Below are 20,572 nucleotides of genomic sequence, written 5' to 3' on the forward strand. Positions count from 1 at the left end.
TTATGCAGGGGTTTATGTCCAGTTTGATGGGTTGAGTCCAGTGTCTGAAGATTGCTTGGGTCATTGTTTAATCATAATTTGTTCCATGGCTTTGCATATTGGACTAATCAGACTAATAGATCTGTAATGTGTGAGGTTGGTTTGTTGGTCTACCCTTGTGAAGTGGGGTAACTGTTGCAGTCCTCCATTTTTGTGGTACAAAGCCTATTTTTGAGGCTGTAGTCCAAAAATTACTTAAGTCGTTGTGATAGATTGATATTTATTTATTGACATTTGATTACTGCGAAAGTCCAACTGGTTAGAAGCCCAGTTTCAGCAGAGGCCCGGGGAGAAAAGCTCCAAATTATTACAAAACATTTTAAGAATAATAATTTTACAATCTTCAAAAATAAAACAATAACGCCTGCAGTTTAAATAATTATAACAAATTGGTCATAAAATAAAAAGATTGGTTGAGAATCGATACAAGGTATATGACAATTATTTAATATTTAGAGAAATTTTAGACAGTTTGTAGAGAAATTAAAGGCAAGTTTGTCTAATATAAATAGGAATTGCAATATGAAGCGAGAGAAAAATAGGCTTATGGTATATTTATATTTAGAGAGAAGGTCGGGGAAGCAAATTAGACAGCAGTAAGGAAGTAAGTGAAGAAGGTAGAGTAAGGAGGTATAAGGAATGAAAAGGTACTTGTTCACACTTAGGGATATAGTTTATCCCCTTAGGGATATAGTTTATCCTCCGTTTTGTGCAAGAACAGAGACAGATAATAGCTAGGAAGTCTTTCAGAGTGGTTTTGAAAGATGGGAGGTAGGTGAAGACCTGATGGATACAGGTAAGGAGTTCTAGGCCGTAGCAATCTTTGTACAAGTACAGACAGTTCCCAAAAGATCTACTAGGTTTGTACACTGGCATTTTTGATCAAGGGATCGCAATGACTGACTGGGAACATAGTTGTGTAGAATGTTTAGTGCCGTACAGGCAGATGGATGCTGGATAATTTTGTAGGTGGTAAGAAGCTGTGTATATGTTAGTTGATGTGGCAGCTCTAGCCGATTTAGGCTTTTCAGTGCTATACAATGGTAGGTTCTGAAAGGATTATGTGCTGCAAATTTGTTATAGCATTGTTCAAGTTTAATTTTTGTGAAGCCTGTAGGTTAGTAAGGATAGCAGCGCCATAAAGAATAGTGGGAAGGAAATAAGTAATGGCAGGTGTAATTTTTGTTGGTTTGGTGAGAGAGATTTTGGCTCTGTATGCATCCTTAGTTTTTGAGTATTTCCTGTGCAATTTTGTACATGCAGGTCAAATGTAAGATTATTATCCACTATCACCCCTTAATAGGTTGATATAAGAAGTGGCTTTAGTGGTTGTAATATCAAAAGAGAGGAGTTTAAATTTTGATCTGATGTCATTTTCATTCGTTCCTCAACAAATGGGTTCATATCCAGGCCTTTACACTGAAATGCTCAAGCTCCTCCCTTGCCCACAATGCACTAGTCCCCTAATGTATCTCAGATCTTGTTTGGCACATTTGCTTATGGATGTGTTCATTGCAAACTGTCTGGTAGTAGTGTTCGTGAGTGTATTTATTTCTTAAAAATGTATCTTAAAACTACATATCTTCCTTTCTCTCTAATACTGTAGTTGTGTAATTCTTTGCTGCCATAGTTGGTAATCTTCCTAAGTTTTTCCCTTTATATTAGGTAATGGTGGAGAAACCTTCTGGTTTTAAAAAAACGTATGGACTGCGGCCATAAAACACTATCTAATACACACTCTTGTTTGTGTGCATTGTCTGGGCCCTGCACATTTAGACTCTGCTTGCAACATGTGTAAAGCATTCAATTCTAAGACTTTAATTGATCGCAAGATTAATTCTATCTTGAGGGGGTTGCTTCCTTCTAAATCTTCTGAAGCATCATCTGGGGCTCAAAGGCCTAAAAAAAATCTGAGAAAAAGAGGCTAAGAAGCATTCCCCAGATCCTATAAGTTCCCCAACTCTGGGCTCAGAACTGCCTCAGAAGTTTTTAAAACCTACGGATCTGAAGACAGTCTGAATTGCAATTTATCTCCTCTGGTCTTGAAACTGGTGTCCTCCCATCTCCCTTTTCCTTTCCTAGACAGGTCAACAAGCATCCCCACTCTAAAGCATCATCCACAGCATAGTCACTCATCCCAACAGACGTCTTATTGAGACCAACGTGGACAGGATGATGAAGTTCCTCTTGGCACAAATTCAAATGGGGGGGAGGTGTTCTTCGTGTTTCACTGTTGCAATCATTACATTTGGGTTATCTGCTTGCAGGTAGCAGTCAGCTGGCCTGATTATTAAAGTCTTGGGTCCTGCATCGGTTGCTGTCTCTTCTTCCATGACGTCAGGTAGTCAGGGGTATAAAGCATGCAGCCGACGCCATTACATCAGGCTTTCTTGCCATGTGGTGTCCGAAACAGAAGCAGTTCACAAGTGCCAGTCGGCCAACTCCTGAAATTTTAGTTTTCGAGTTTCAGAACTGAAGGCTTTAGCTAAGTACCCCGTTGGGGATCCTTTGTCTTGCTCTAAACCAATGTCAGTAAAATTGACAATTTTATTTCTTGTGGAAAGCAAATACCTCATAAAGATTTCATCCCTTGCTGTCGGTTTTGTGCCTTATTCAATCCTCATACTATTTGTCATCTGTTCATTTTCGTATCTATTTCGGTACTCTGTTCAATTTTCCAGAAATGGCTTCGGTAAGCCATCTGACTACCGACATTCCAAAAAAAAGTAAAGATAAAGACAGACCGTATAGGTCCAAAGCTGCCGATGACGCTTCCGTTAAGCTAGTCGCCAGTTTGCCGGTACTCAGTGAGGTGGTTTTGCAGCCCCTGATACCCGCTACTTCAGATTCGCAGGCCTCTACTGAGACCCATTTGGAGTCCAGTATTCCGTGAGATGCTTCTTCGACTATGGAACCTGCGGATGTCTCTACCTTGAATGGGTCTGGAGCCGCTGTGCAGGCACCGGCCTCTTAGGGTGTATTCAGGCCTACTGACTTGCATATCAAACCGACACCATCTTCGTCAAGGTCTAAGACTCTATCCAAGCATAGAAAACAGACGTCCAAGCCACATGGTCAGACCCATATGCCTAAAAAACAAATGATAAGAATGGCTGAAGACCTTATTACTCTAATTAGGGGAAGCCACCCTTCTTCCTCTAAGAGACCTAGAACCGATTTTCCTTCTGATTCTTCTGATCATGATTCTGAAATTTATGTTTCTTCCGATGACCAGGATTTGCCCTTGTCTACCTAAATGGATTCTGATGCAGAGGACTCCATTCCTTCTGCTTCCCCTCCAGAAGATTTCTCTTTTGGTGAAACTTTGCACACACTTAGGGAGCATTTCCGCTGGGAAAGCCAGGATTACTCTGACTCCAAAAAGACGCTTAGGGAATTCTTACTCCTGCCTCAACACAGGCCTTTAGCTATCCCCCTTGTACTGGACATTGTAGATGATGCCTTCTTGGAATCTAGCCTGGCCCCAGACCCCTTACCTCTGGCTCCCAGGAAACCTGACGGTATTAGAGTACCTGATTCTCACAAGTTCCTCTTTAAGAATCCTACTGCGGACCCAGAGACCATTTCACAGGGACCTAAAGGCATTAAGGCTACTACTGACAAAAATCCTACTCCCTCTGATAGAGATTCTAGGGCCCTGGACAGATGGGGTAAGAAGGTATACACTTCTACTGCTTTGGCCATTAGGCCCTTAAACTGCCAGTTTCATATGTTAAAGTACCAGCAGCATCTTGTTGGATTACTTGAACAGAAATTGATGTTGATTCCTGACTGTGCTGAAAATAAAGAATTACAGGATTTAATGCATTCTGCTGAACAAGTTGGTAAACATACTTTGCAATGTGGCTTTGACTCATTAGAGGCATCTTGTAGGGCTGCTGTTACTGGGTCTGTTCTTAGAAGGCATGCTTGGCTTAAGGAGCAAACTCTGCTAGATCATGGTAAAGACAAATTACTGGATGCTCCCTTAAACCAAGACCGTGTGTTTGGCAACAAAGCAGAAGAAGTTCTTAAGATGGAGGGGAAAAAAACTAAATCTATGCAAATTGTTGAAGATTTCCTGCAAGTACAGCCTCCCAGATTTAGTAGGCATTGACCTTCTACGAATTGGTCCGTTCCTGTCTCTTCCAGGCCTTCAGTCCAAATCCAGGAACAGCAGACCACCTAGGCTACAGTCTCAAGGTACTCACCGGCCTAAGCAGTGGGGGGCTCCCACTTCCAAAGCTGGAAGTAGTAAGACCCCCCCCCCCCATGGTAAACTGTCACAATGACTTAACATTAAACATTCCAAGCCCTGCTCACCTGACCGAGCCTTTAGGGGGAAAGATTGCCCTGCATGCAAAAAACTGGGAACTCATTACCCAAGACAAATGGGTTTTAAATATTGTTTCCCAAGGATACAGATTCCACTTCCACACCTTACCAACCCCAAACGGTTGGCCAGACCTACCCCCAAATCAGTGGGCAGAGGCTCAACAGCAGGTCCTCTCTCTTTTCTAAGTATCAGGGCTATTCAACCTGTCCCAGCAGAAGAATGGTGACAAGGTTTTTACTCCAGACTTTTCCTGGTACCCAGAAAAAGACAACTCCTGGTGTCCTATCCTGGACCTAGCTATCCTAAACACCTTTTTGGTAATTCCAAAATTCAGAATGCTAACTCTTCATCAGCTGCTTCCCATGCTGAGGAAGTTTACCTTTACATCCCAATAAGGGATGCTTGCGTCTTGCAGAAAATGCCTATGCTTCAGAGCAGGCTACATGCACTAGCAGATGTTCTTCGTGTTTCACTGTTGCAGTCATTACATTTGGGGTAATCTGCTTGCAGGTTGCCCTCAGTCGGCCTGATTAACAAAGTCTTGGGTCCTGCTGGTTGCTGTCCCTTCTTCCGTGACGCCAGGTCGTCAGGAGTATAAAACATGCAGCCGACACCATTATATCAGTCTTTCTTGCCATGCGGTGCCCGAAGCAGAAGCAAGTGCCGGTCGGCCGACTCCTGAAATTTTCGTTTTCGAGTTTCAGAATCGAAGTCTTCAACTAAAAGCCAAGTACCCCGTTGGGGAAACTTTTTCTTGCTCTTTACCTATGTCAGTAAAAGTTAATAATTGCATTACTTGTGGAAAGCAAATAACTCCTAAAGATTTTCATTCATACTGTATTGTTTGCCTAGGCCCTGACCACAACGTATCTTGCTTTCGGTTTTCTGCTTTATTTAATCGGCACACTATCAGTCGACTGTATATTTCTGCCTCTAAATATTTTGGTTCTCTGTTTAATCATCCAGAAATGTTGTCTGTTAGCCATCCGACTACCGGGATTCCAAAAAAATGCAAAGATAGACAGAGACAGGCCGCCGAGGTCCAAAACTGCCGACGACACTTCTCCTAAGCCAGTCGCCAGTTCGTCGGTACTCGGGCGCTTTCGCAACCCCTGATAGCCGCTACTTCTGATTCGCAGGCCTCTACTGAGACCCATTTGGAGTCCGGTATGCCACAAGATACTTCAACTATGGAATCCGCAGATGTCTCTACCTTGGATGGGTCCGGAGCCGCTGTGCCGGCACCTGCTTCTCAGGGTGTATTCAGGCCTACGGACTTGCATATTAAATCGACACCTCCTTCATTACTAAGGCCTAAATCTCTATCCATGTCTAAAAAACTGACGCTCGGGCCTCTATGCCTAAAAAACAAATGATAAAAATGGCTGAAGATCTAACTAATCAGGGTAGCCACCCCCCCCCCCCCCCCCCCAAGAGGCCTAGGGCTGAGCTTAATTATGAGTCTTCTGATCAGGATTCTGTTTCTTCTGACTCTTCTGATCACCTGGATTTGTCCTTACCTACTTATGAGGATTATGATGCGGAGGACTATATTCCCTCTTCTTCCCCTCCTGAGGATTTTTCTTTTGGGGAAACCTTACATATACTCTAAGGGAGCATTTCCACTGGGAAAGCCAGGAATTTTCTGATTCAAAAAAGAGGCTTCAGGATTTCCTTCTCCTACTATTCCTCCTGTACTAGACATTGTTGATTATGCTTTCTTGGAATCCAGTTTGGCCCCTGGTTCCCTGCCTCCTGCTCCCAGTAAACCTGACCGATACTGCAGGGTCCCTGAGTCAGACAAGTTCCTTTTCAAAAATCCTATTGCAGATCCAGAGACTATTTCACAGAGACCCAAGGGCATTAAAGCTTCTACTGCTAAAAATCCTACCCCTTCTGATAGAGACTCCAGGGCACTGGATAGATTGGGTAAAAAGGTTTATACTTCAGCAACCTTGGCAATTAGAGCTTTAAACTGTCAATTTCATATATTAAAATCTCAGAAAATGATGTTGATTCCTGACTGTGTGGAAAATGAAGATTTACAGGATTTAATGCATTCTGCTGAACAAGTTGCAAAATATACTTTGCAATGTGATTTTGATTCTTTAGAGGCCTCTTGCAGGGCTGCTGTTACTGGGTCTGTGCTTAGAAAGCATGCTTGGCTTAAGGAGCAGTCTTTGCCTGATCATGTTAAAGTTAAATTGTTGGATGCTCCTCTAAATAAGGACCACCTGTTCGGCAACAAGGCTGAAGAAGTTCTTAAAAAGATGGAAGATGAAGCTAAATCTATGCAAACTGTTAAAAGATTTTTTACAAGTTCAGCCTCCTAGATTTAGTAGGCACTGGCCTTCTAAGAATTGGTCCATTCCAGCCCCTTCCAGGTCTTCTCAAGCCAAACCCAGACTCAGCAAAAAACCCAGGTTTCAGTCCCAGGGGACTTGCAGAACTAAGCAGTGGGGGCCTCCACTTCCACGTCTGGGAATAACAAGACACCCCCCTATGGTAAGCTGTCTCAATGACTTAAAATTTCCAAGCACTTATCTTCTGACTGCCTCTTTGGGGGGAAAAGATTGCTCTTCATGCAAAGAACTGGGAACTCATTACCCAGGACAAATGGGTTTAAATATAGTGTCCTAGGGATACAGATTTCACTTCCACATGTTGCCAACGCCAAGTGGGTGGCTGGACCTAACCCCCAAATCAGTGGGCAGAGGCTCAAAAACAAGTACTTTCTCTCTTAAGCATGGGGGCTATTCAACTGGTACCAGAAGAGGAAAAGGGGCAAGGTTTCTACTCGAGACTTTTCCTGGTACCCAGAAAAGACAAATCATGGCGTCCAATCCTGGACCTGTCCACTCTAAACACCCTTCTGGTGATTCAAAATTCAAGATGCTAACTCTTCACCAATTACTTCCCATGCTAGGCAAAGATGCTTGGTTGGCAACACTAGATTTAAAAAAAAGCATACCTGCACATCCCAATCAGGGAATCTTGCAGACGATACCTACGCTTCAAAGCAGGCTATGTGCACTATCAGTTCTCTGCACTGCCCTTTGACTTATCTACTGCGCCCAGGGTATTCACAAAGTGCCTAGCTCCAGTTATTGCATTTTGCAGGCAAAGAAGTATTCAAATATACCCATACCTGGACGATTGTCTAATTCAGGCAGAAAGCCAGGACGTACTTTTGAATCATCTGGCATTTGTAAAAAGGGTTCTAACTTGTCTGGGGTACACCATAAACGAAAGGAAATCACAACTGGTACCCTGTCAACAAATTACATTCCTGGGAGCAAGCTTGAATACAACTTCCCAGATGGCTTACCTCACACCAGAAAAGCAAATTCACTTGACAACCTACTTCAAACAAGTGGCCACAAAAACCCTGCTATCTGCAAGACAATTACCGCAAGCCTTGGGGTTCATGGCCTCCTGCATTCTTCTAATTCCATATGCAAGACTGCATATGAGGAAATTACAGTGGTATCTAAAAAGCCTATGGAGTCAACATTCTCTCAGCCTAGAAACAATGATTCCTATCATACCTTGCCTACGCCTAGAGTTCCTTTGGTGGGCAGAGGCCTGCCACCAAAACAAGGGACTTCTTTCACACCACCCCATGCTGCCGAAACCCTAACAACAGATGCATCAGACTATGCATGGGGGGATCACCTGGCAGGGAAGTGCATTCAGGGCAAATAGAACCCAAGTCAAATGCACCTGCATATCAATCAAAAAGAAATGTTAGCTGTGCAGAATACTCTGACAGCCTTCAAGGACTACATTCTTCCAGGACAACTAATGGTAAAGACGGACAACACCATGGTTATGTGGTACATAAACAAGCAGCGGGGTACACATTCTTATCCCCTCTGCAGACTAGCCATGGCATTGTGGAACATGGCCTTGAGCTACCAAGTGCACCTACAAGCTCAATTACTGCCAGGAAAATTAAATACACTGACAGATGGACTAAGCAGAAACTTCATGGACCCACACGAGTGGAAACTGAAACCAAGGATTTTCAACATGTTGACAAGCGAATGGGGGAGCCCAGATATAGACCTGTTTGCCTCCCCCCAGAACTACCAATTGGACAAATTTTGCACAAGGACGCCCCACAAACAAGCCTGGAAAGTGGATGCTCTGTCCTTCCGGTGGAAAAACCCATGCCTTTCCCCCGCTGCCTCTGCTCTCCAAAGTACTACTAAAAGTCAAACAGGACAAACCAAGGATGATTTTGATTGCTACAGACTGGCCGTGCCAACACTGGCACCCCCTCCTGTGCAGTGTTGTCACGGTTATCTCCATAGCACCTGCCTCAGACTCTAACCAGATTCTGCACCCTCAGCTTCCAACACTGAACCTTGCAGTGTGGCTAATAAACTCTCCCTTACCATCCCTCAGCAAACTTGTAATGGATGTCATCTTAGAAGCAAGGAGGCTTAGTACTAGAAAATCTTGTGCTGAAAAATGCAAAAGATTCTGTGCCTGGAACCAATCTCAAGGGATTAGCACAGCAGCACCCAATTTACCTCAGATTTTACAATACTTAACTGAGATGCTTCACAAGGGCCTGTCTTTTTCCTCCATTAAAATCCACACCTCAGCCATTTCAGCTCATTTATAACACAGAACATCCCCTCTTTTCTCATCCACTGCTCAAGCAGTACCATAGGGGGCTAAAACTTTTGAGACCACCCAGGAGAGCTCCAACCCCAGCCTGGGACCTTAACTTTGTATTGGAGAAACCAGCTCTACCTCCTTTAGAGCCAGCTGCTTCTGCAGACTTAGTTTCTTTCTTGGAAAACAGCTTTCCTTTTAGCAATCACTTCAGCTAGAAGGGTATCTGAATTACAGGCCCTTATGGCAGTGGGGCCTTTCATCATCTTTCATGCGGACAGGGTATCGCTCAGAATCAATCCATCCCATGCCCAAGGTGGTATCCAGTGTGGCTCTTAATCAGTCCATTTATTTGCCAACCTTCTTTCCAAATCCACAGAACAAAGGGGAACAGATTCTGCATTCCCTGGATGTGCACAGACAACTTAGATTCTACTTGGACAGGACTAAACCTCAAAGAAAATCTGAACAACTGCTGGTAGCATTTGCTGCCGAGGCAGAGGGGAAGGCTATTTCAAAACAATAAAAAATAACTGCTGCACCAGAACTTAAACACCAAGAGTTTTATTTAAAAAAAACAAAACACACACTCGTATAAAATGTAAGCGCTTTAACAACCCCTGTGGTTGCTTCATCACAAAATGACTAGTTAACAGACCCTAAATATAATAAGTGTAAATCAGCTGACACCGTAATTGAAATTAATTATGTGCCATAGGTAAAAGCAATAAAAAGTTAAAACTTCAAAAGTACAGATTTCTATCTAAAACTAAAGAATATTAAATCAATTGAGTATCTAATATATAATATAAATATATATGTTCATTATTAGTGCAGTCTATATTAAAAAATGTCTATAAAAAACTTTGTATATATCTCAATGAAAAAACAATACAGATACAAATAAAAGTATATATATAACGGTGTATACCTAAATAAATATCTTGATATATAAATATCTCTAAAAAACTTCATATTATGCAGATCTATGAACACTAAGTAGATGGAATGAATATGCAACTGAGGAAGAGATTGCCAGTTGTAAAACAAAACATTTCTAAATGGATAAGCCATTGCATTCATTTCTGCTTATAAGCACGATGGAAAACCTATCCTCCAAGGGGATCAGACCTCACTCCACCAGGGCTGCATCTACTTCTACAGCCTTTCTCAGAGGTGTTCCTACCAGGGATATCCTAGAAGCTGCTGCCTGGAGTTCTGTACATACTTTCACCAAGCATTATCATTTGCCAGTTTTCTCTAAATCCAGAGCTGGCTTTGCCACTGCAGTCTTGCAGGGCCTTATAGCTGGCCATAATGCTATTTAAACTCCTCCCAACCATAGCTTTGGGAATCTATCCAAATGTAATGACTGCAACAGTGAAACACGAAGAAAAAAAAACAAAAAAATTATCCTCGTTTCCCATCTTTTCCTGACCTAGAGTAGTCCAAATACAGGCTTTGCTGTATTCTGGACTTTTGGAAAGTTCCTGTGTTGCCCATTTCCTTTCTTGGATAAAGGGAGGCTTCTTTGTTCAGTGGCAGTGGGGAGCTTAGAGCAGCCTATCTATCCCTGGAGGAGTGTTCCCAGCACAAGAATCTGGTAGTCTATTGGCTGTTTTGGAACAAATTCTAGCTCTTTCAAGTCCCCCTGTATAAAACCCGCTTTGGCACGGTTTTTGTGCTTGTTACTACTCAGCCGAGCTCCTCATGGTCCTGCAGAATGGTGCTAGCAGCAGAGAGGCTAAAAGAGCGACTGCTAACCTGATAAAAGTGTTTGTTTTTTTTTCTGCTACTACCTGGGCGACTGTCCGATCTAGCTAAACTGCAAGTATTTCTGCTTCTTGAACTGTTTTAAACTGTTTAAAGTTGTTTTTGCACCTGCACTTTTAAAGTTTGTCCTGTTTGTTGCATATACCTGTTGAGGCTACACACTCAAGTGCACTAGCCTGTGTTACATATTTATTGCATTTTCCTGCTGTTTGTTGCAAAAAAGAAAAAAAAAATTATCCTGGTTTCCCTTTTTTCCTGACCTAGAGTAGTCCAAATACAGGCTTTGCTGTATTCTGGACTTTTGGAAAGTTCCTGTGTTGCCCATTTCCTTTCTTGGTTAAAGGGAGGCTTCTTTGTTCACCAGTGGCAGTGGGGAGCTTAGAGCAGCCTATCTGTCCCTGGAGGAGTGTTCCCAGCACAAGAATCTAGTAGTCTATTGGCCGTTTTGGGCCAATGTCTAGCTCTTTCAAGTCCCCCTGTATAAAACCCGCTTTGACGCGATTTTGCGCATAGCGCAGCATTGGGCAGCTCCGCTTAATTGGGTTTAAACCATTCTCGGCTCCACAAAGTCTGCTCTTCACTTTTTCCCTTAGAACTGATCTAGTTCTCATAATAAACACCCTATTCCTACTCTAAAGCTTGGCACTTGCTCACTAAAGCAATTATACAAGTCAGCACTAAAAAATTAAAAGCCCTACACCCTCACAAACTCCCCTTGAGTACCTTGTTCCCCATTGGCCCTTTTTTCAATTATAAAGGAATTCCCACTACTATTCTAGCATGTCCAAAGGTCAGTTGTCAATCACCTCTCCGGTCCAACCGGTGAATCTGGGAATCTTGAGGCAATGTTACAACTGCCTAATGTACACAGACAACCCTCTCCTCCTCCCAACAAATTCCAGCACGTGAGAGATGCAACCTTATAGCCAAACTGGAGGCTAAGCTCTCTCAACTCAGTACTGACGTAACGGTCAGGAGGAGAAGGAAACCACACTCACTACAATTCCAGTCTCACATAGACCTACCACGACAGCAAACCAAACACATAAACACACAAAAACATACTCGGAGGCTCTAAATAAAAATCTGCCTAAGCAGTAGAGACCTCCAAAGCAGACATCCAAGCAACCGCTACCCCAAAACAAAACACGTGCAACACATAGCTCACAAAGCCAGTGTGCCGAACAGTCACAGCCCTTAAGGCTAAACAACACACCTGATACACTTGTAATAGGTGACTCTATCGTCAGGCACACTGACGTCCCACTCACCAGGCTGAACAAGGAGAAGGTCACGGTGAGCTGCCTGTCGGGCACTAGGATCCGCCACATAACACAAGCACTCAGGTCACTCCAAGGCAAGTACAAATATGACTCGGTCATTGTCCATGCTGGTGTGAATGACTTGAGACGTACCTCCCTGGACTACATGAAGAGAGACATAGAGGACCTCTCTGAGCATGTAGCCCAGGCCGGTATGACCCTGACCTTCGGTAGCATCTTACCCTCACCAAGAATGATGCCACAATATGAAGACAAGATGATCAATTTCAACAATTGGCTTAAGTATTGGTGTCATTCAAAGGGGATCCAATGCCTGTCAGCCTGGGATGACATGCTCGACAAGCCACGATGCTTCGCTAGGGACGGCTTGCACCTGTCACCCCTGGGCTTTCTGATATTGGCAAAGGCTCTTGCCACCCCCATAGTGCCTTTTTTAGGCAAGGCTCAAAAGACAAACCCACCTCCATAGGTATCGCAAGGGATAAGAAACTAAGGGTAATGCTACTCAACGCCAGAAGTCTAAACCTCAAGATGCACGCACTCGAAACTCTCCTTAGCATAGAGAACATCGATATCTGTGCAGTAACAGAAACCTGGTTCAAGGCTCCCGAGAGCACCCCAGCACTACCAGGTTATACCTCATACCATGCTTTTCAGCCCCAAAACTTGGACCGAACCACAAAAGGAGGGGGAGTATCAATATTCGTCAAAGATACCCACACCTCCAGGTTGGTGGCACAGCATGAAGCATCATAGACTATCCATGTGCAACTAACAGTGGGTAAAACTGCCTTCCAGTTTATAGCCTGCTACAGACCACCCTCCCAAACCCAGGAACCCCACTCGGCCTTCCTGAGAACACTAGAAAATATGACGGTCTCTCCAAACACCATTATATTGGGCGACTTCAACTACCCAAACATAGACTGGGAGCATTACTCTAGCTCCAACACCCTAGCCCAAAGGTTCCTAGAATTTATAAACTCAAATGCTGTGGAACAACTTGTTACCACTCCCACAAGAGGGGAAAACATACTGGACCTGATCAACATGGGGGGGTCTATGCTCCTTCACTGGTAAGATCAGACCATAAACTAATCTCACTGGATATTCACATCCCGACCCCACCCCCTGCCCAGAAAACCACAGTGAAAAACTTCTCTAAAGCAAATTTCGCACTCCTCAAAACCGAGGTGGAATCCTTCAAAGCCCCCAGGCCTGTGGAAAATACGGCCCAGAACGCAGAATCCTTTATAAACGCATTCTATGAACACCTTCAGGAATGCATAGATCATGCAATCCCAAATAAAACCAAGACCCAATCCTCCAAAGGCAGGCGTCCTGTCTGGTGAATCCCAGCCATAAACAAACTACAGTAGAAGGAGGAAGCTACTACATGATAGAGAAAAATCCCAGAAAGGGAAGGCATCTCTGATCAGTATTAGCAAAAAACTATGGGCACTCATAAAATCGTCTAAGGCCAGCTTCGAGAGAAAAATTGCACAGGACACTAAGGATAATCACAAGGCTTTCTTTAGTTATGTTAGGAACCTGGTGGGAATTCCCAGATATGCTCAGAATTAGTCCAAAATGACAAAAAATCCACCGAACCCACAGACATTGCCAATATCCTAGCTGACAGGTTCAGCGCAAACTTCTCCCCCCCTTCCCACCAAAAGGGCAAATATCTATCCCAGCAGAGTGCTGCCCCCCTGACATCTCAGATGCTCGGGTAAGAGCCGCCCTCTCCAAAGCAAAAAACACAGCATCAATGGGACCAGACGGTGTCCCGGGCTGCGTCCTACATGAACTCCAAGAAGAGCTAAACCCAAACATAAAACTACTGTTCAGTCTCAGCCTTACTACAGGATATGTACCCAAAGCGTGGCATACAGCAACAGTGGTCCCTCTCCACAAAGGTGGTGCCTCAACGAATCCTGGAAACTATTGCCCCATAAGCCTGACTAGCTTGGTCTGCAAAGCTATGGAAAGGATCATCATGGACCTCATAAGTAAAGATATTGGGGACCTACAGACACTGGATCCTACCCAGTTCGGCTTTAAGGGCAGATCCTGTGTCTTAAACCTGGTCGATTTCTTTGAAGCAGTCACCAAGGCCATTAACGAGGGGAAGGTGGTCCACACAGCCTACCTGGACCTCGCAAAAGCCTTCGATACAATACCCCACTCAGGCATTATAGATAAGCTCACCAGCTTAAATATAAACCACTATTTCACTAGATGGGTTGCAAACTGGCTCAAGGACAGAACCCACATGATTAGAATTGCTGGAGCCATGTCAGACTCCAAACCAGTTACAAGTGGCGTCCCACAATGCTCAGTCCTGGGACCTCTCTTATATTTCTCGGAGGTACAGGCCAACATGGAAGGACTGTGGCTGACCAAGTTCACAGATGACTGCAAACTATGCACCATAAGCGACTCTCCAGCCGACACAAGCATCCTACAAAAGGGCCTCGTAGAAACAGACAACTGGTGCCAGAGTCATGGCCTCAAGCTAAACGCCAAAAAGGGTATAGTCATCCCCTTTGGCAAAAACGAAGTGCCCACAAATTACCACATAGGTGGTAATCCATTAAGTACGGAAGAAGTAATTAGGGACCTGGGGATCCAAGTTGATAGCAATCTCTCATTTGAAAACCACGTGGCCAAAGTGGTTAGAAAAACATTTTATATAGCCTACCCAATCATGAAGGGATTCACATCTAGATCAGAGGAGGTCATCGTGCCTCTTTACTCATCCCTCATCAGGCCCATAATTGAGTACAGTGCCCCTTTTGGGATGTACCTTACCAGACACCTGCAGCAACTGGAAAGACCCCAAAAGTACCTCACCAAGAGGATCAAAGGGCTCAAACAGATACCATATGCTGCCCGGTTAAAGAAACTCCAGCTCTACTCCGTGGCATACCGCCTGCTCAGAGGCAATCTGTGCCTGACGTATAAAGCCATGTCCAACCTGGAATTAAGGGACATGCTGCACCTCAGAAAATCCAAATCCCATCGAGCTACGTGCTCGAGAGATTTGAACCTCAGCACTGAAATAAATAGGACATGCTGGAGGGACAGATTCATAACCCAGAGGCTCCCTTCACTCTGGAATAAAATCCCAGTCCAGGTTAGGCAGAGTCCCTCATTTCCTCTCCAAGAGTAATCTTGATGAGTGGATGGGAGATCGTAGGTTTACCCCGGGTATCAATTCTGTGTCACTGTTATACAGAGGCACAGTATACTAACCTCGAAAAAAGGCATAGTAAAATTCATTTAAAATGGGTGGCGAAAGCCAAACACACTCTGGCTAGGCTTATAAATGCCCTAGGGCAGATAGCCTAGTATGAACCTATGAAGTTATGTGCACTTACCATAAATGTAGATGTTAGAGTGTAGTCACTGTTGCAGTCCCGGTTACCCTCCTTCCTGCCCCCTAACTTCTTTTGGCTATACCTCTACTTTCCTTTACTATGCTTAAAAGCCTTTTTGGTGTATTTGCTTTTTTGTTGGCGGTATACCTTTTGTGTTTTTATGTTTAATTGCTTCCCATTAGGGGGGCACCTGACATCTGGGGCAAGAAAACCTGATGTAATGGCGTCGGCTGCAAGTTTTATACCCCTGATGACCTGACGTCATGGAAGAAGGGACAACAACCGACGCAGGACCCAAGACTTTGTTAATCAGGCCGACTGAGGGCAACCTGCAAGCAGATTACCCCAAATGTAATGACTGCAACAGTGAATACACTCAAACATATACATTTATGGTAAGTGTACACAACTGCACTTTCTCTGCACTGCCCTTTGGCTTTATCTACTGCACCCAGGGTATTCACAAAATGCCTAGCTACAGTCACTGCATTTTGCAGGCAAAGAAATATTCAAATATACCCATACCTGGACGGTTGTCTAATTTGGGCAGAAAGCCAGGACATACTATTAAATCATCTGGCATTTGTAAAGAAACTTCTAACCTCACTGGGGTACACCATAAACAAAAATAAATCTCATCTAGTACCCTGCCAACAAATTGTATTCCTGGGAGCAAGTTTGAACACAACTTCCCAGATGGCCTACCTCACGCCAGAGAAACAAGTTTATCTGACAGCCTTCTTCAAATTACTGGCCGCAAAGACCCAGTTAACTTCAAGGAAAATACTGCAAGCTCTGCGGTTCATGGCCTCGTGCATCCTACTAATTCCATATGCAAGACTGCATATGAGGAAACTACAATGGTATCTAAAAAGCCTACAGTGTCAACATTCTCAGGACCTGGAAGCAGTGATTTCTATCATCCCTTGTATAAAGACAGAATTCCTTTGGTGGGCAGAGACCTGCTACCTCAACAAGGGACTGCCATTCACTCTACCCCCTGCTGCCCAAACCCTAACAACAAACTCATCAGACTATGCACGGGGGGGCTCACTTGGCAGGGCAGTGCATTCAGGGCAAATGGAACCCGAATCAAATGCACCTGCATATCAATCAAAAAGAAATGTTAGCTGTACAGAATGCTCTGACAGCATTCAAGGACCACATCCTTCCAGGACAATTATTGGTAAAATCACACACCACCACTGTTATGTGGGACATAAACAAGCAGGTGGGAACCCACTCATACCCTCTCTGCAGACTAGCCATGGCTCTGTGGAGCACAGCCTTGAGCTACCAAGTGCACCTACAGGCTCAATTCCTGCCAAGCAAGCTAAACTCGCTGGCAGACGACCTAAGCAGAAATCTTATGGACCCACACAAGTGGAAACTGGAACCAAAGATATTCAACATGTTGAGAAACGAATGGGAGAACCCAGAGATAGACCTGTTTGCCTCCCCTCAGAACTACCAATTGGACAAATTCTGCACAAGGACTCCCCACAGAAAAGCTTGGAAAGTGGATGCCCTGTCCTTCACCTGGGAAAACCTCTCAATTTATGCCTTTCCCCCTCTGCCTCTCCTCTCCAAAGTTCTGCTAAAGATCAAACAGGACAAACCAAGGACAATACTCATTGCACCAGACTGGCCACGCCAACACTGGTACCCCCTCTTGCGCAGTATGTCACTGCTGGAACCATGGCATCTGCCTCTGACCCCTTCCCTGCTGTACCAGCAGGATGGCCAGATTCTGCACCCCCAGCTTCAAACCCTGAACCTACAGCCTGGCTAATTACCTGAGCTCTCCATTACCATCCCTCAGTAAGCAAGTGCTGGATGTCATTCAGGAGGCAAGGAGGCCGAGTACTAGAAAATCCTATGCTGAAAAATGGAAAAGATTCTGTTCCTGGAGCCAAACTCAGGGGATGGGCACAGCAGTGCCCAGTTTACTGCATATTCTTCAATACTTAACTGAGATGCTTCACAAGGGCCTTTCCTTCTCTTCTAATAAAATTCATGCCTCTGCCATGTCTGCACATTATAATACGGAACCACCCCTCTTCTCTCGCCCACTGCTGAAGCAATTCCTCGGAGGGGAAAAAAATGTACGGCCACCCAGGAGAGCCCCCTACTCCAGCCTGGGACCTAAACTTTGTATTGGAAAAGTTTGTGCTACCTCCCTTTGAGCCAGCTGCAACTGCAGAGGTGAAATTCCTTTCTTGAAAAACAGCCTTCCTTCTAGCCATCACTTCAGCAAGAAGAGTGTCTGAATTACAGGCCCTCATGGCAGTGGAGCCCTTCATCATCTTCCATGCAAACAGGGTGTCCCTCAGGACCAATCCTTCTTTTATGCCCAAGGTGGTATCCAGTGTGGCCCTTAATCAGTCCATTCATTTGCCAACCTTCTTTTCTAATCCACAGAACAAAGGAGAACGAATACTGCACTCTTTGGCATGCACAGACAACTAAGACTTTATTTGGACAGGACCAAGCCTTTCAGAAAAACTGAACGGCTGCTAGTTGCCTTTGCTCCAGGGGCAGAGGGGAAGGCCATTTCAAAGCAAACCATTTCTAAATGGATAGGCCTTTGTATTCATTTCTGCTATAAGCACCATGGAAAACCTACTCCACAGGGTATACGATCACATTCCACCAGGGCTGCATCTACTTCAACAGCCTTTGTCAGAGTTGCTCCTACCAGGGACATCCTAGAAGCTGCTACCTGGAGTTCGGTTCATACCTTCACCAAGCATTACCACTTACCTATTTTCTCTAAATCCAGAGCTGATTTTGCCACTGCAGTCTTGCAGGGCCTAATAGCTGGTCCTAATGCTCTCTAATTGCCTCCTCCCTTCCTTAGCTTTGGGAATCTACCCAAATCTAATGACTGCAACAGTGAAACACGAAGAACATAGTACAGTTGTGCACACTTAACCATAAATGTAGATATTCGAGTGTATTCACTGTTGCAGTCCTCGTTACCCTCCCTCCAGCCCCCTGACTTCTATTTGCTATACCTCTCTTGATGTTATGTGATCCTATCTCGCCTACATTCTGAATGATGGGTTCGGAGCCGATCCCTCGGCTCCGACTCGGCACGCTTATGCCAAAGAGCGAAGTCTCTTATTGGCTGAGCTTACTATATCCCAGGATGCACCACTACCAGTCCCCCAGATCTCGTTTGCCGCTTCCCTGCGAAGACGTGGTCTCGAGCTGGCTGGGCTGAGTAGCTTTTATTAACTACTTTTCTGTCAGTTTTTGCTGTTTTTTGGTCACAAAAGCTGTTTTAACGGCTATCGCTTCTTTGTGTATGCGTTTGGATTGTGAAGATTGTTGTGTGTGATTGGGTTGAGTTTGTTTTCGCCCTTACATCCAGGGCCTTCCCAGACGGTCAACCTTTGAAAACCTTTCAGGGTCTCTAGTCTACAGTAGTTGAGAGTTCCCTGTCATTTACAGCTAGTGTTTGTGTTAAACTTTAACTATAAGCTTAGATTTATCACAAGCAAATCTATAGTTGTTTGAATTCCTGTCAAAGAATTGTTGAACATCATGTCTCAAACCCCTAGGCCTTCGGGCTTTAAAAATGTTCAAATGTGGTTTTAAGATGTCTATTACTGACTATCATTTGCTCTGTGTATATTGTCTAGGGGCAAAGCACTTGCAGGAGTCATGCAGCGTATGTCACGCTTTTTCCTCAAGGGTCCTCCAGGAGAGGAAAAATAAATTGATTCTTAAGGGGTTAATTAAACCCTCTTTTGAAGAAGCCTTGGCATCCTCTCCGGCTCCTGCCAAAAGAAAAGGGCTGGTTCCGACCAGTCCGTCGGATCCGACTGCCAAGAGACCTAGGCAGGCCTCTCCTTCGGCTCCAAAGACTTGGAGCCGAGGTCGAACGGTCTGCCTCGATGCCACCAGTATCGACTCCTCTGGCTTCGGAGCCGATGGCTGCGGCATCGAGGCGGGTCACCTCGCGGGCTCCACTGCTCGGAGCCGACAAGGGTCGCCCGCTCAGACACTTCCTCCTCGGCGCCAAGTCTACCTCGCACCGATGGAATCTGGTGTGAGTATTCCCTCGGCGCCGATTCTCATCGAAGTCGCCGAGCCGTCCCCTAGTCCCTTGGGGCCGATGGAGAGGCCTTCTCGAACCCGTTCTGTTTCCTCTCGGTCTTGAGGATGTCGGATTCTGATATAGACAGGGTGCTCCAAAGACTGTTCCAGTCCCCAGTCTTCCAAAAATTTGTTTCGGTTCCGACCCAGTTGGCTTCGAGCAGATGACCATGGCCCACCCCATTGCCATTCCTCCTCCGACTGCTTCGGCTCCGTCCGAGCAGGTGCTGTTGGAGCCGGTGGAGATCTGAGGGTCGGCTCCGCCCCTTGCTCCAACCCGGCCTCGGGTCCGAGTTTGGTACGCTGGACTTCTTCGGCTGGACCCGGGGTGATGTTTGGGACCTATGCTTTCGGTTCCGAGCCTCCCTCTCGGTGCTTCGCTGCGGGACTTCCGTCGACTATCATGGCTCGAGACCGGACACTCCCAGGATTCTGGGGTCCGGCTTTCAGGGCCATGAGGAGTGCCTTGGCCAAGTCCTCTTCGCCATCTCTCCGGTTTTACCAGCACCTTCCTGGGCGTGGAGACTGGGTCTTTGGCAGTTCCCTGTCCGTAACCAGCGGAGCCCGAGGCCTGAGGTTACCCCAGTGGGGTTCCCTCCTCCTGAGGGTTCTTGAGTTGTCTTCAGAGGAACCCCAAGGAAGAGATCGTGCAAGAGGAAGCACGTGGACTCCCCGAGTCTATTACATCGGACACTGATATGGATGATGCGGAGGGGTCCCAGTCGTCCTCGGATGATGTCTCATTTGCAGACATCTTAGAGATCCTCAAACAACGAGGCGGCTGGATATCCAAACCCCTCTGCTGACGAATCAGTGCTCCTCAAGGCCTTTGGGGCTCAGCCCTCCGCCTCCTGGGTGTCTCCGCCTTCGACGAGCTTCTGGATTTAGTTTGTCGAGGCGGGAACATCCAGATACCGTGGAACCAGTCCCTTCTCGTCCAAATAAATTTTTATCTGCTCCCCGAGAAGGAGTTCCTTACTAAAGGCGTGGCTGTAGATGCCATGGTGGTGGCATCTGCGACACAACAG

Source organism: Protopterus annectens, chromosome 16.part0 (assembly GCF_019279795.1).
Source record: "Protopterus annectens isolate FY-2018-M chromosome 16.part0, PAN1.0, whole genome shotgun sequence".
Classification (NCBI taxonomy): domain Eukaryota; kingdom Metazoa; phylum Chordata; order Ceratodontiformes; family Protopteridae; genus Protopterus; species Protopterus annectens.